The 14646-nt window shown below is 48.8% G+C and overlaps 1 protein-coding gene and 1 long non-coding RNA gene across 12 annotated transcripts in view; one reads left to right on the top strand and one right to left on the bottom strand.

Annotated features, from left to right (window-relative positions):
- The window catches only part of Tiam1 (TIAM Rac1 associated GEF 1), a 320703-nt gene that overhangs the window by 27543 nt on the left and 278514 nt on the right, over positions 1–14646 (top strand). The window lies entirely within an intron of this gene.
- On the bottom strand, positions 115–5804 carry LOC102552925 (uncharacterized). Of its 5 annotated transcripts, XR_015633259.1 has the most exons (6): positions 4906–5056; positions 4032–4248; positions 3465–3587; positions 2958–3094; positions 645–764; positions 115–563 (listed from the first exon to the last, which is right to left on the bottom strand). It is a non-coding gene; the product is annotated as an uncharacterized LOC102552925 (long non-coding RNA). The 5 variants fall into 5 exon arrangements; XR_015633260.1 differs by lacking the exon at positions 3465–3587 and having other exon boundaries at positions 4906–5065; XR_015633263.1 differs by lacking the exon at positions 3465–3587 and having other exon boundaries at positions 4185–4248; positions 4906–5058.

Genomic DNA, 14646 nt, shown 5'->3' with positions numbered 1-14646 from the left:
TCTTGTTTTAGGAGACATGGTGGAGGCGTCGCGGTGGCAGGCAGCTCTGTGGCAGGAAGAGCTTGCTCACACCTCAGCAAATCAAGGGCAGAGGAGTTGACTTGGAGCCACTAGTTAAACCTCAAAGCCTGTTTATTTAGTGACCCACATCCTCCGGCCAGACCCCATCATGTCACGGTTCACAACCTCCCAAAGCAGTGCCACAAGGTGGAGACTGTCCCATCGCGTGGACCTGAGATGTCTTACATTAAAGCCGTAACAGCTTCAATGCTGAAGAGGATGGAGGGTAGAGGGCCGCCATGGTGACAGTGTCACTGTCGATGGACAGGCCGAGAGCTCCCTCTGCTTGCTGAATGTTACTGGGGCAGCATTTCTAGATTCTTCCTGAAGGCTAACGAGCCATGTGTCGGTTCGTTGGAGCCAGTAAGGCATTTTTAGAAGGTGACATGGATGTGGTCCATACCTGGCTCTGTCCCATGCCTATGCCTTGGAGTGTGCTGCTCTACCCAGGAGTCGGCTCTCTTTGTTCACACGCTGGCGACAATACTGGCTCGTGTAGATTGCTTTTGAGAAAAATAGAGGGAGTGATTAATGAGGGTATTAGTTTCCTAAGCCACAATTTGGTGGTCAAAAACAATACCAACGTTCTTTCCTAGGTCCGAGGCCAGATGTCCAATATTGATGTTCCAGTCAAGGTGCTGGCAACAGAGCGTGGGCTCTCCCAGGGATTTAGGCAGGGATCCAACTTTGCTTCTCCCAGCTGCCTGTTGTAAGAGGCAAAAAAAAAATCTCTCTCCTTTTTGCATCTTAGAGTTTATGTAGACTATCAAGAAAGACAGATTGACAGGTGGCGGACAGGTTGGCTTCATTTACTAATCTTTGTGTGTGTACAAGCTCTTGTGAGGAAAACGAAGCCTTGAAGAGGTGGTGACGGCTGAAAGCCCGGGGTGTGTCCTGCGCTCTGTCTGCTTCAGTTCTGGGGATCAAGCCCGGACCGTGAGTGTGCCTGGCCCACACTCGACAGCCGGGCGGCATCCTGCGACCGGAAGTGGGTGCATTCTGAGACGTGTGTTGGGATTGGGGACTCTAAGCACAGCATTGTGACACCCAGCAGAAGGCCTGGCGGAGGGGGAGCCTGGTACCTGTTGCCTGATAGTGATGTGTCTTGTGCTTCTGTTTTATCTTCAGTGGGTCGTGTTGTGTAGGTACTAATATAGTGCACTGTTCTTTTCTTAAAAATGTATTTCTTCATTGTGTGTGTGTGTGTGTGTGTGTGTGTGTGTGTGTGTGTGTGTGTGTGTGTGTGTGTCAGGAGACAACTTGTGGGAGTTGGTTCTTTCTTTCCAATGTGTGGGTCCCGGGGATTGAACTCAGGGCGTCAGTGTTAGCAGCAAGCACCTTTATCTGCTTAGCCATCTCACCAGCCAGTGCCTTTGGGTTTTGCAAGCCTAAGATCTGATGTGGCAAGAGGTTAATTGCCCTGAAGGACTTGCCTTTGTTGGGTAATCCTTGGGAGTGGTTCAGCCCCGCCGTCCCCGTGGAGCTGGTGGACACACAAACTGGTGTTACTCCCAGCACCCAGCCAGCATTTTGGAATGGTGGCCATGAGTGGGCGCCTTGTTCTCATTTCTGTCATGTGAACTGCTCCACAGAAATTCTGGTCTCATTCTTCAGAATTCATGTTTTTTTTTTTTTTGTCTGGGGAGCACTGTAGGTGGAGGGCTGGTAGTAGCTGGTATAGTTGCTAATTTCACACGGCCCTTTCTAGTTCTGGAGCACACTCATTGGTCAAATCCCACAAGTGCGTGTTTGCAGGGTATCTTGATGTGTTGGGGGCTTTCTCTGGAAAGGGACTAGGTAGGCACTAAGTGTTCTGTATAACTGCTGAATTGTAACCAGAATTGTCCATCTATCTATTCAACGTTCTTGAGACCGAAGGCGGTGAATGGAAATAGGGTCATTCAAAAGCCAGACCTGAAGAAGACTCCATCTCAAAAGTCTATTCGGGAGTCTTCAGGATGCAAAGAGGTATTCTTTGTTTATAGAATAATATATATATATATATATATATATATATATATATATATATATATAGTGTGTGTGTGTCTGTATGTGTATGTGTGTGTGTGTGTCTGTTTGTGTGTGTGTGTCTGTGTGTGTGTCTGTGTGTGTATCTGTATGTGTGTGTATGTGTGTCTATATGCGTGTGTGTGTATGTGTGTGTGTGTATGTGTGTGTGTGTCTCTGTGTGTGTTTGTGTGTGTGTATCTGTATGCGTGTGTGTGTATGTGTGTGTATGTGTGTGTGTGTCTGTATGTGTGTATGTGTGTGTCTGTGTGTGTGTGTATGTGTGTGTCTGTGTGTGTGTGTCTGTATGTGTGTGTATGTGTGTGTGTGTGTCTGCTTCCTGCGCATGTGTGTGCTGAGGCATGTGTGTGGGTCAGAGGACAGATTGCAGGAGGCTTGGGACCTAACTTTTGTCCTTAGGGTTGGTGGCAAGCCTCTATCCACTGAGCCATGTCACCAGCCCGGGAAGTCTTAGAGAAAGAGGGAGCTATAGTGAGACAGTGGAGTGAAGTCTATGCACAGGGTGATGTCATCCTCACCTGGGCCTGGGGCCTCTGGGCCTCATGCTAGACTTCCATCTCATGCAGTTTTAACTAGAACCTAAGGAAGGGCTTCTCTTCCACAGGACAGTTAAGAAAGCTGTGAGGCTGAAGGGAGGGGAGCAGGGGTCACTTTTCAGTGAACCTGGCTCTATGGTGGGGGTCAGTTATGGGCATTAGCAGGAGCCCTTCGGGGGAGCTTGGTAAAGCACTGATTGCTGTGTTGCTACCACACCAGTCTGTCACTGAGTAGGTTTCAGCCGGCTGTGACAGCTTCAGTGTTAGTGCTGAGATCCAGGAGCCATGCTCTGGGCGGCCCTGTGCGTTGGGATCATGCAGAGGGAAGCTCACCCGAAAGCTTAGCAGGGATTCTCAGCTGGCTTCAGCGTGTGCATGGGATTCTTCTAACGAGGCGAGCGAAGGGTGAGCACTCCAGGCCAACTCTGGAAGGCTGATTGTAGGGCTCGTTTTGGAGATCTGACCCCTGGCTAGACAGTGACGGAAAAGGAAAGCTGAAAGTGGAGTGTCATCTACCAAGTTCACAATGGAAATGATGTCAGGACTGGTAAGATGGCTTAGTGGGTAAGGTACTTCACCATCAAGTCTGACAAGCATCCCTGAGACTGCATGGTGGAAGGAGATCTGACTCCTCAGGTTGACCTCTGACCTTCTCATGTGTGCTGTGACACAAGAAAAATTCTAACTGGAGTTTCACACACAGAAACACATGTGTGTATGTGTGTATGCGTGCGTGTGTACACACACACACACACTCTCATGTTTTAAATAAGTGTATAGCTCTGTGTTGGACCACATTCATAGCTGTTTTGAGCAGCATGCAGGGGGAGTTGTCCGTACCTGTTGGGTAGGAGCCTTCTTCTGTGTCTATGAAAGTGCAGCCATTTCTCTGCAAGCTAGTACGGTCCTTTATACCCATCTTGAAAACAGACGCTTGACTTCCTGAAGCTTTTGTGCCTGAACCTTAAAGGTAGGTTTGGAAGCCGCTTGTGTGATAGAACCAACGAGAGTCAGAAGGAATGAAGTGACTCTCTCAAATCCCTCCAACATCTGACTTGTAACAGGAGCTGGCCCGGACCACAGTGGGCCCTTCTGATGCTTCTGGCCGCATGTGTGCTCCAGGAAGCTTCCTTCTTGCACAGGCCATTATAGCTGCACCTGTCCTGCAGCTTCTCCAGGGACAGCTAGGTCCAGGCCTCTGCTGTCTGTCTTCCTGGAGACTTTGAGGACTAAGGTATTATATCCTAACAAAAGCCCATCGCTTGGGAGGAAGAAGCAGGCGGATCTCCGTGAGTTAGAGGCTAGCCTGGTCTACAGAGTGAGTTTCACGCTAGCAAGAGCTAGGCAGTGAGATCGTGTTTCAGAGAAAGAAAAGGTCGTATCAGAAGAATTTGTTATTTTGCTCACTTGCATTCTTATCCGAGGACTTGCTTGGTCACCTTTAGAAGCCCGGAGCAGAAACCCAGAATTGGCAGGCTGTCTGGCTGAACCAGTTTGACTGTGTGATTACCTCCCCAGCCGAGACCAGCTTTGACTTTCTAAGTCCTGCATGTCCATTACCTTTGGGTGAAAACATCTCTGATTGCAAAGTCTGGAGCACGGTCTCTGTCTCCAGTCATAGGTCCTGAAGTTGAGGGAGCGGGTGGAGGAAGGGATGGAGAAGGAGGCTGGGCTCAGAGCATCCTTCGAATCAGGGACTTCCTGCTCCTCCCTCCCGTATGTTCTGGTATGGAGTCTCTGTAAGAACCATGCATGGGTGGACAGGAATGGGAAATACCGAGACAGACTCCCTGCATAGGGAGATTCCTCTAGGATAAATGTAGGTATGTGCCCTCCCACAAAACTGTCTGGACTTCTACAGGCCTAATTCCTTTAGAATTATTACTTCTTTATATTCGTATTTATTATGTCTGTTTACATATTATTTTTTCAGACTTTTAAAGGTTAGAGTGCAAAATATTGGGTTTATTAGGGTATTTATATACACAGGCCACCATACTTTGTTCTTAGTCATCTGTTTCCCAATGCCCACCCCTCACCTCCTCTTCCTGTTGGCCTCCCCCTCACTCCGGCAGACAATCCCCACTTCTAGTTTTAATGCCACATCGTTTCCATTTCTGCTCCCCTCCCCCACCCTCTTCCTTTTCTTCTCTTGCCTTATGATCTCTTCCTTTCTGCCCCTCCCTTTCTACAGTCAGATCCCTCCCTCCCTCCCTCCCTCCCTCCCTCCCTCCCTCCCTCCCTCCCTCCCTTTCTCCCTCTCAAGACCTAGGGTCTGCACCTGAGAGATGGGAACAAGAAAGAATTCCTAGAGAAAGGCTGGGGGACAGATGAGAACTTCAGTGATGAGAGGAGGTTGAAATGTTGCAAGTCTAGACCCCCAACTGTGTTGGGATATCTTTAGCCTATGTAATGGCCACTCTTGTCCTTCTCTGTGTGTGACCTAACAAAGGTAAATTCCAAAGGTAAATCCTTTGGAATGTGGGCCCTTAGTTTCCACCAATGTAAGGGCTAAGGATGCTGTGTGACAACATCTAAGGCTTACCACAGAATTGGCCACACGTCCCTGTAACCCACCTCCATCCATGTTTTACCTGCCAATTGATTTGAAAAGTGTGTCATTTTATGACTTTTTTGTTCCATCAGACATGTTATCTGGGAAAACCTAAAATCTGTGTCCCGTGCCTCAGACACTTGTATTTCACTTCAGAGTAAGAAAGGCTTTATGTGGGCTGGAGAGATGATGGTTCAGTGGTTAAGAGCCCTGGCTGCTCTTCCAGAGGTCCTGAGTTCAATTCCCAGCAATCACATGGCGGCTCACAATCATCGGTAATGAGATCCGATGCCCTCTTCTGGTGTGTCTGAAGACAGCTACAGTGTACTCACATACCTAAAAGAAATATTTTAAAAAATAGTTAAGAAGGATGTTTTGAAAGGGTTGGTACAAACCTTCCTGTGTGAGCCTTCTGGAGATGCTGTCTGCTCATGGTTTGTTCATTGAGACCAATGTGTGTGTGGCCCAAGTTGGCATCGAACTTGCATGTCACAGAGGGCTTCGACTTCTGCTCCTTCTTCCTCAGTCTACCAAGTCATGAGGCACCATGCCCTGTGCCTGTGCCTCCACACCCTGCTCTGAAGTCTTTTTGCTTGTTTATTTTGAACCTCTAGTCCTCTGCGGCTTATTCTAGAACATTTTAACTTCTCCTGTTGTGGTTGATACTGATTGTGAACCTGATAGGTCTAGAATCACCTAGGACACAGCCTGTGCGCATGGCAGTGAGGAAGGTTCCAGACTGTGTAAACTGAGGCAGGAAAGTTGTTGCAGCAAGGGGAAGAGGGAAGAGTAGCCACTTGCAGCCCAGAAGAGTAAACACATTGTGTTTCTAGAGAAGACTGCCTTTGGGAAGGAGATTCTGGGCATTTTCTTCAGAATTTAGTTGGAATGAAATATTTTAGAAACAGAAGCAGTTTCTAAAAGGCCTCACAGGAAGGGAGTTTCTACACTTTACACTGTGAGTCATGAGTAACTCGTTTATTTAGTGTTGCTGAGATGGTATTAGAAAATTAATTAAATATTAAAAACCCAAGACTTTATATACAGTCCAAGTTCCTAGCCCAGGGAATGGTGTCGCCCACAGTTGGGCAGGTTTCCCACTTCCAGTGAACTCAATGAAGACAGTAATCTCCTGCCTCCCCTGGAACTCCTCCCCTGCGGCCCCGAGGCATTCCCAGAGCCCTGTCTCTTACGTCAGTCGTTCTCTATCTCATCGAGTGGACACAACTGAAATTAACTATCACACTGTGCAAACGGGAGGGCCTGAATTAGAATTCTCAGCATCTTGATTTAAGAAACACTGGCCATGCCCATAATCCTAGCCTTGCTTGGAAGAGACAGGCAATTGCCAAGAACCTGCAGTCAACCAGCCTCGCTGAAACGGTGATGGGAAGGGACAGTAGGGTGGAGGTGGAGGGCGAGGGCGAGAAGAAGCCTGACAGTCCCTTCACGTACTTTTGGTATGCAACACACACACACACACACACACACACACACACACACACACACACACACACACACACAGAGAGAGGCACACACACACACTCAGTTGTAAGTCTGCTTGCCATCATTTGTACTCTCAACACTTACCGGGCACAGGCAGGAGGATCGGGACTTTGAGGCTAGCCTGGGTTACATAATGAGATCTTGTCTCAAACAAAACAAAGCTGAAACAGACGTCAGCAGCAGCAACAACAAAACCCAACCCCAGCCCAACCCCAGGCATTCAGCCACTCGACCAAACAGTAGCCAGAACTGGGATGGTGAAGAAGATTCTGTCTGGTAAACTATATAAAACCAACGTCTTCTAAGGCATTTTCTTTGTTCTGTAGCCCAGCATGGAGGCAAGCCTTCATGATGTGCGGCTGCCACTGGACCGCATGCACTGCCTTCCCGTGTCCTGCTGACCAGGGGCAGAGGCTGGACCATACTCACTGCCTTCCCGTGTCCTGCTGACCAGGGGCAGAGGCTGGACCGCATGCACTGCCTTCCCGTGTCCTGCTGACCAGGGGCAGAGGCTGGACCATACTCACTGCCTTCCCGTGTCCTGCTGACCAGGGACAGAGGCTGGACCATACTCACTGCCTTCCCGTGTCCTGCTGACCAGGGGCAGAGGCTGGACCATACTCACTGCCTTCCCGTGTCCTGCTGACCAGGGACAGAGGCTGGACCATACTCACTGCCTTCCCGTGTCCTGCTGACCAGGGGCAGAGGCTGGACCATACTCACTGCCTTCCCGTGTCCTGCTGACCAGGGACAGAGGCTCTTTTGTATGTTTCTACCTGATGGTTCCAGCTGCCTCTTTAAATGGGTTCTCAAATTAGATTTTCTTAAAACTATTTTCCCTTACCCTAGCAACCAGGATGAAGCTCGGGTTTTTAATAATTTAAGACTATTTCCTTGGTATTATTAAATCTCTTTTTCTGCCCTTTCCTTCTTGGAACTATGGAGAGTTTTAGAATCCGGGACTTGGGGGGATGTGCCCTTATGGTGAAGACTAGCATTAGCATGCCTTGGGGACGTAAGTCTTGGTTAGGACAGATAAAAACCCGTTTTGGCTTGAAGTCCAGGCCAGGCATTCAGTGCTTCATAAAGCTCCTTGTGTGGGTCTCGGAGTTCACAACTGGCATGGTTGTCCTGCACTTTTTACAGATGAGGGCAACCGAGGCCCTGAGGCCATAGTTCGGCCCAGGTGTGATTGCTGGTAGGTGAAGAAAGAATCCCGTTGGCCTTAACTTCAGACTCCCACTGGTCCGTTTCCCTGTCACATTCAAAGGCTCTAGGAGTTAGGACTTGAGGGCACCTCTGGTGAAGGGACACACAGTTGGACCTTCTAAGAGGAAGGTCCTTTGGTGATTGAGTCTCCTAAAGATTCTGGGTCTGGCTTGGGGGTTCCCAGAAGAGGGGTTCATTTTTCACTCATTCCAGCCTTTCTACTAATATACGTACTCCGAAGAAACAAACACACACGTGACTCAGGCCAGGGAAGGCTGGAGAAACGGGGAGTCAGGCTGGGGCCAGCTCATCCGGGAGGTTTGACAGGCACCTAGGAGCAGGCTGGGAGCAGGAACTGTTATTGCAGGTGGTGTGGCCGCCCTGGGGAGAGGAACCCAGAGCTCTGGCTTCTCACAAGGGAAGGGAATCTGACTTTCTGTGGCAGCATGGATGAAGCCCTGGGTGGATTTGTTGCCCACTCTCTTCCCCTCCCTGCTCTCCCTCCAGGTGTCTCCAGAGGTGTAGGAGAGGGAGCTTGGGGAGGGGTTGAGGTATGAGGCATACCATGAGGCGCCTAGTTATTTTTGCTTCCTGCCTGGGTGTGGGTGTTTGTGTTGACAGCGGCGGGGGAGGCGTGATGGGTGCTGGAACACTTGGGTGCCCGTGGGGTGGGTAGGAGGTGGTGCCTGTGCCAGGCAGGTGACTTGGTGCTCACGTGGCTCTTAGGTTGGCCCTGGGGGCTTTGCAAGGCTGGGAGGGAACTGGCTTTGCTCCCCGGTGCTGGCAACTGTCTGCTTCAACCTCTGTGTTACAAGCACAGGGTTTTCCAGTTCCTGAGGAGGTGAGACACTCAGCTGCTCTGACTGTTCTGGAAGAGAGGAGTGATTCTGCCCAGGGTGACCCTGATCTCAGCTGGCCAGGCCCAGTGGCACGCCTGTTGATGAGAGTTTTTGGTCTCCCTCCAGCTCCTCCCTGTGATGTTCAGCTTTACATGTCAAGACATAGAGGGTGCTCACTCTGTGACCGTCTCTGGCTTGCTGGGCGTTTGCTGTGACTAGGCGCCACTGCAACTGCTCTGAGGTGTTTGAGCGAGCTGCCGAGTGTTGGGGGACTGTGTTTTCATCATTCAGCTCAGCCTGGTAAACATCCTGCAGCGTGCCCCAAAGGCTTACAGCACCTCCTCCATTGCTTACCCACAGGGACAATTGAGAACCCCTAGTGCATTCATTTAAAAGCAGAATAACCCTTGAGGATGTTGAGACCCTGTCTTGTCAGTGTTGGGATATGGGCCTAGCGAAGGGATGCACCATTGCTCAGTGGTTCCAAATAGGAGGCTTAGTTTCCAGCTAGGTCATTAAGGTAAGGGGTTCATTGGGTAGAAATTTCAAGTCGGAACTGTGGTCTAGAATTCTGTCTCTTCACTCCCTATTCGGAGACAAGATACCCACGAAGCCTAGCCTACAATTTTTCCATGTTCCCTCCTGGATAGGTCCTCAGGGCTGTGCTAATGAAGTGCCACAGATGGGACAGGCTTCAAAGGACAGAAATTGATTTCATAGTTCAGAAGGCTGAGATCAAGTTATCTGCTGAGCTACACCCCTCTAAAGCCCCGGGGAAGAATCCTGCCCGCCTCCTGCCGGGCCTGTCCTTCTTGCCTCCCTGGCTTCTCCTGGCTCTAGGGCTGCAGCTCTGTCTCCATCTTCACATGCCCTTCCCAGGGTCTGCCTCTGGCCACTTTCCCTCTCCATAATGGCACCAGTTGTTGGACGAGGGCCCATCTGAATTCGCTATGATGTCATCGCAATTTCTGCCAAGATTTTATTTCCAAAGAGAGTCACATTTATGGTTGTAAGGGGTTAGACTTTCAACCTGCCTTTTAAAAAGTATTCTTCTTAGATTTATTTTTATTGACCCTATATGGGTGTTTAGCTTCCAGATATGTCTGTGCATCTTGTGTGTGCAGTGTCTGTGGAGGGCGGAAGAGGGTGTCCGTTTCCCCTTGGGACAGGAGTTACAGATGGTTGTGAGCTGCCGTGTGGGTGCTGGACCTGCATCCTTTGGAAGAACAGTCAGTCCTCCTAATCACTAAGCTCTCTCTTTAGTCCTCAACTTGTCTTTTTGAGGCACACAGAGTTAGCTTTAGGTAACTCCATTTTGAAGTCACCACTCCAGCGGTGCCTTCCCATGCTGTGAATTCCTGCTGTGAGCAAACGCAGTCCATAGCACTTACACTATTGTCTGAGTATTGTTATATCTGTTTGTTGTTGATGTCGGTCTGTCCCATTTCCCCATAACCCACTGGTTCTCAGCATGTGGATCTCAACCCCCATGGGGGTCACCCCTCAGATAGCCAGCATTACGATTTATAGCAGTAGCAAAAAAAAAAAAAAATTAAAGTTGTGAAGAAGTAGTGAAATAATTTTATGATGGGGGGTCGCTACAACATGAGGAGCTCTACTAAGGAGCTGCCACCTTAGGAAGGTTGAGAACCACTGCTGTGACCCCAGAGAAGAAAGGCACCTTGACACATGATTGGTTATATCTCTACTATTCAAACCAAGAGTCGCTACATATTAAACAAGTACAAAAGATACATTTCTTTTTAAATTCACTGTAGCCGTGGAGTGGTGTGATATGCTCTTGCTTTTCTCCTCCTGTTCAGGTACCGACAGTTGAACTCAGGGCCTCACGTGGACTAGGTCAGCTTTCTTGCTAGGCAGCCTCCCCAGCACTGCGTTTAAAAGGATCTGTCACCTACAGGTTAAACAGTCGAAGAGGAGGCTCAGTAGGTAAAGCGGCTCACACAAGAATGAGGCTGAGTTCAGATGCCTCACCCACAAAGTGAGCTACATGCACACCAGGAAACAGTACTTTGCCTTGAGAAAGGGGGTTCTCATAGTGTGAGGTGAGTGTGGACAGCTTTGAAGATATTCCGGCTGAGTTAAGGAAACAGGGCTGTCTGGTCCCACGTATGTGAGGAACCTGAAGTGATCTGGGGTAGGGGAGTCAGCCCTGGATGGATTCGTAATTGAGGAAGAGTTCCAGAGATGCTGGTTATGATGTTTGCACACCTAAGTGAATACTTTATCCCACTGACGGTATTCTTTCTTTTTTTGGGGCGTGTGTGTGTGTGTGTGTGTGTGTGTGTGTGTGTGTGTGTGTAAATCTAAGCACACCCCTTGTGTGCGCACACATGGAGGCCAGAGATATCATCAATCATTTGCCGTCCTCTGTCACTTGCCACCTTACTGCATGAGACAGGGTCTGTCAGTGAACCTGGAGTGGAGCTGATTGGCCAGATCGGCTGACCAGTGAGCTGTGACGACCCTCCTGTCCCCACCGGTCAGTGCTGGGCTTGCATGTGGAAGGCGTCCTCCTTATGTGAATGCTGGAACGTAGGTTCTTGTGCCTGCACAGTGAGCTCTTTATCCACCAGGCCATCTCCTTAGTCTCCTGTTTGTTTAAACATTTTTTAGATTTGTTGATTTCATTTGTATGCATGTTTCGCCTGCATGTGTGTTTACCATGTATGTGCCTGGTACTCATAGAGGTCAGAAGGAGGCACCAAATCCCCTAGAACTTGGAATTCCAGATGCTTGTGAGATGCCACGTGGACGTTGGAAATCGAACCATGGTCCTCTGGAAGAGCAGTGCTCTTGACCGCTGAGCCTTCTCTCTACTGTCTGTGTTTGTATTGTCTTTGAAACAGGATGCTGTTAAATTGTCCTGCCTGCTCTGGTGCTTCATATGTACTCCAGGGCTGTCCCCAAACTTCAGATCCTCCTGCCTCAGCCTCTTGAGTGCTGGGGTATCAGGCATCGAAAAGGGTTGAAATTCTGAATTAAACAGTTTCAATTAATTTTTATTTATATGAGTAAATTGTAGCTGTCTTCAGACATACCAGAAGAGGATACCAGATCCCATCACAGATGGTCGTGAGCCACCATGTGGTTGCTGGGAATTGAACTCAGGACCTCTGGAAGAGCAGTCAGTGCTCTTAACCACTGAACCATCTCTCCAGCCCCACCCCCTGAATTTTAAGCTATGATCACTTTCTCCTAAAATTTAAAAGAGAAAAGATGTGCGTGTGGGTATGAGAGAGAGAGAGAGAGAGAGAGAGAGAGAGAGAGAGAGAGAGAGAGAGAGAGAGAGATGGGTTTGTAGAGAGCGCCATAGCACCATAGAGGGGAAAGGAAGTGAACTCTGAACTGAAAGGCAGACCAAAGCTGGTGCCTGCTGGGAAGGAAATTAGTTAGATGGCAGAAATCCTGTGGGCGGCAGTGCCCATGCGGCAGTGCCTGGGCGGGCTGTGACCAGAGCTCCGTCTGAAGGCCTGAGGGGCTGAGAACAAATCAGTCATTCTCTATGTGGGCAACCGCAATGTGGAGGAGCTGTCGTGGTCACTGGAGATCTTCCTGGCTCAGACACTTCAGTATCAAACGTCTGACGAGGTCAAGCCAATTTGCGACTGCTTTCTTCTTCTTCTTCTTCTTCTTCTTCTTCTTCTTCTTCTTCTTCTTCTTCTTCTTCTTCTTCTTCTTCTTCTTCTTCTTCTTCTTCTTCTTCTTCTTCTTCTTCTTCTTCTTCTTCTTTCTTCTTCTTTTCTTCTTCTTCATAAACTCTCCACCCAGCTCCTGCTGCCCTCATTCCGAGGGCTCCAGATGGGCCTGCTTGAAGCAATTGTGTTAGGTCAGGGATCCCCAGTGTTTGGGAATGGCCCCGATTCATTTGTCCTTAGAAGGTGTTCATCTTCATCTCTCTCCTCTCCCTGTGTCCCCCAGTTGCCAGGGCTTCTAGTGTAGAATTCAATTGGCCTTTCTTTTACCACTTATGCCGGACTAGAGTTCTGATTATCCATGTTGACATTACCTGTGGCCTGGAGCCACACCACTGCTCTGAATGTTAACCCTGCAAAGTGGGCTCATGACCTCTATTTTATAGACAAGGACATTTTTATTTTAAATGGGGATAGAACCCAGGGTCTTGCATACAACAGGCAGGTGCTCTGAGCTACGTTCCAGGCACAGACAAGAAGGACAGTGGTTCAGTGGCACGGATGTAACTTGGTTTACTCTCAGCTCTGCACCTCGGGCTGCGGCTCTGGCCCTGTGCACACTTCCAGCCATCAGCATCTTGGCTCTCCTCTAGATGACGATCCCACCCGCGTTAGTGCTTGTGAATCCAGTGCAGGGCGCAGGAGACTGACAAACGTTTGGAGAATGTTGTTAATTTCTTTCCAGTCTTGCTGTGTCCAAGGAGGAATAGCCACTGTCCAGCCAAGGTGTTAGCTGTTAGGGAGATGGGCCAGGCTCTTCTACACTGTCTCCCCTTTAGTTCTGGACTGAAGAGGAGTTGTAAGCAAGTATGGAGGCTGCAAAGACAAGGGCGAAAGTGGATCGCTTTAACATCCAGAAAAAGAGAAAGCAATGGCTCAGGATCTGCACGGAGAACACAGTGAGGCTTCGCATTGTTCCTTCCACTGCGGAAGTCATCTGCCACTGTGCACTCGGGGACACTCCTGTCCTCGAACTTGCCTTAGTTCTAATCTTTGAGTCAACTGCCAGTGTAGGAGGTTTTATGGCCATAGACGTTTTCACGTTACAATTATTTCAAAGCTGATAGATACTAGGGCTAGAGAAATAGCCTAGTGATTGAAAGCACTGTCTGCCCTTCCGGTGCACTGGGGTTCAATTCCCAGCACCCGCATGGTGGCTTAATATCTGTATGTAGCTCCAGTTCTAGGAGATCAGAAACCTTCCTCAGGTTTCTTTGGACATTCAATGCACGTAGTACACAGACATACATGCAGGCAAAATGCCCACACACGCAAAATGAAAAATCTTAAACAAAAATCCAAAACTGATAGATACTAACATTCGGTAGACTGAGGCTGTGGGATGATGAATTTGAACTGTATAGTTGGAATTCAGTTCTCCTCTCTCTGTGTATACATATTTGTGTGTCTATGTCGATGTGTGTGTACCTGTGTGTATGTGTGTGTGTATACCTGTGTGTATGCACCTATGTGCGTACATGTGTACCTAATTGTATGTGTGTGCACCTGTGTTTGTATGTACCTGTGCGTATATATATATAAATATATATATGCGCACATCTGTGTATATGTGTGTGTATATATGGATGTACATATATATACACTTGCATGTTTGCATGTGTGTGTTTATGTGTGTGTGCACCTGTGTGTGTGTGTGTGTTTGGGCATGCACACATGCACTTAATGAGTACATCTAGAAGCCAGAGGAAGATTGACTTTTTGGCAAATATTTCCATGGCCAGCTTTTGGCAAATATTTGTCAAATATTTCCATGGCCAGCTTTTGCTTGGGTGCTGGGGATCTGATCTCAGATCCTCATGTCTGCCCAGCAAACGCCATCATCCACTGAGTCATCTAGCTCCCATCTTTTGTTTTTAAAGCTGGCCTTTGTAAGCTGAGGGGAATGGGCATTGCTGTCCGGGTGTCTTCTGAAATGATCAGGTGGAGAGCTGTACCCCGGGAGCCACCTTCTTGGGTAACATTACAGAGTGAATCGCCACAAGGATTGGATTCCTTGCTCCCCAGTGGATGTACCCACGTTTCTGGGTCTAAGCTGAAGTCAGACCCTTTGCCTGCAGATGTAGATCGTGGTCTCATGGTAGGCTTTTGTTCACCACAGTCCCGGCTGACGCACGGCACATTTGTAGGCAAGCGAGAACCTGTAACTCCCTTAGCAAGTCAGGGCAGCAGGCCTCCTG

This window comes from Rattus norvegicus, chromosome 11, assembly GCF_021556685.1.
Source record: "Rattus norvegicus strain SHRSP/BbbUtx chromosome 11, alternate assembly SHRSP_T2T, whole genome shotgun sequence".
NCBI classification, from domain to species: Eukaryota; Metazoa; Chordata; class Mammalia; order Rodentia; family Muridae; genus Rattus; species Rattus norvegicus.
Note: the sequence above shows the minus strand (reverse complement) of the source record. Positions and strands in the feature narration are given on the sequence as shown.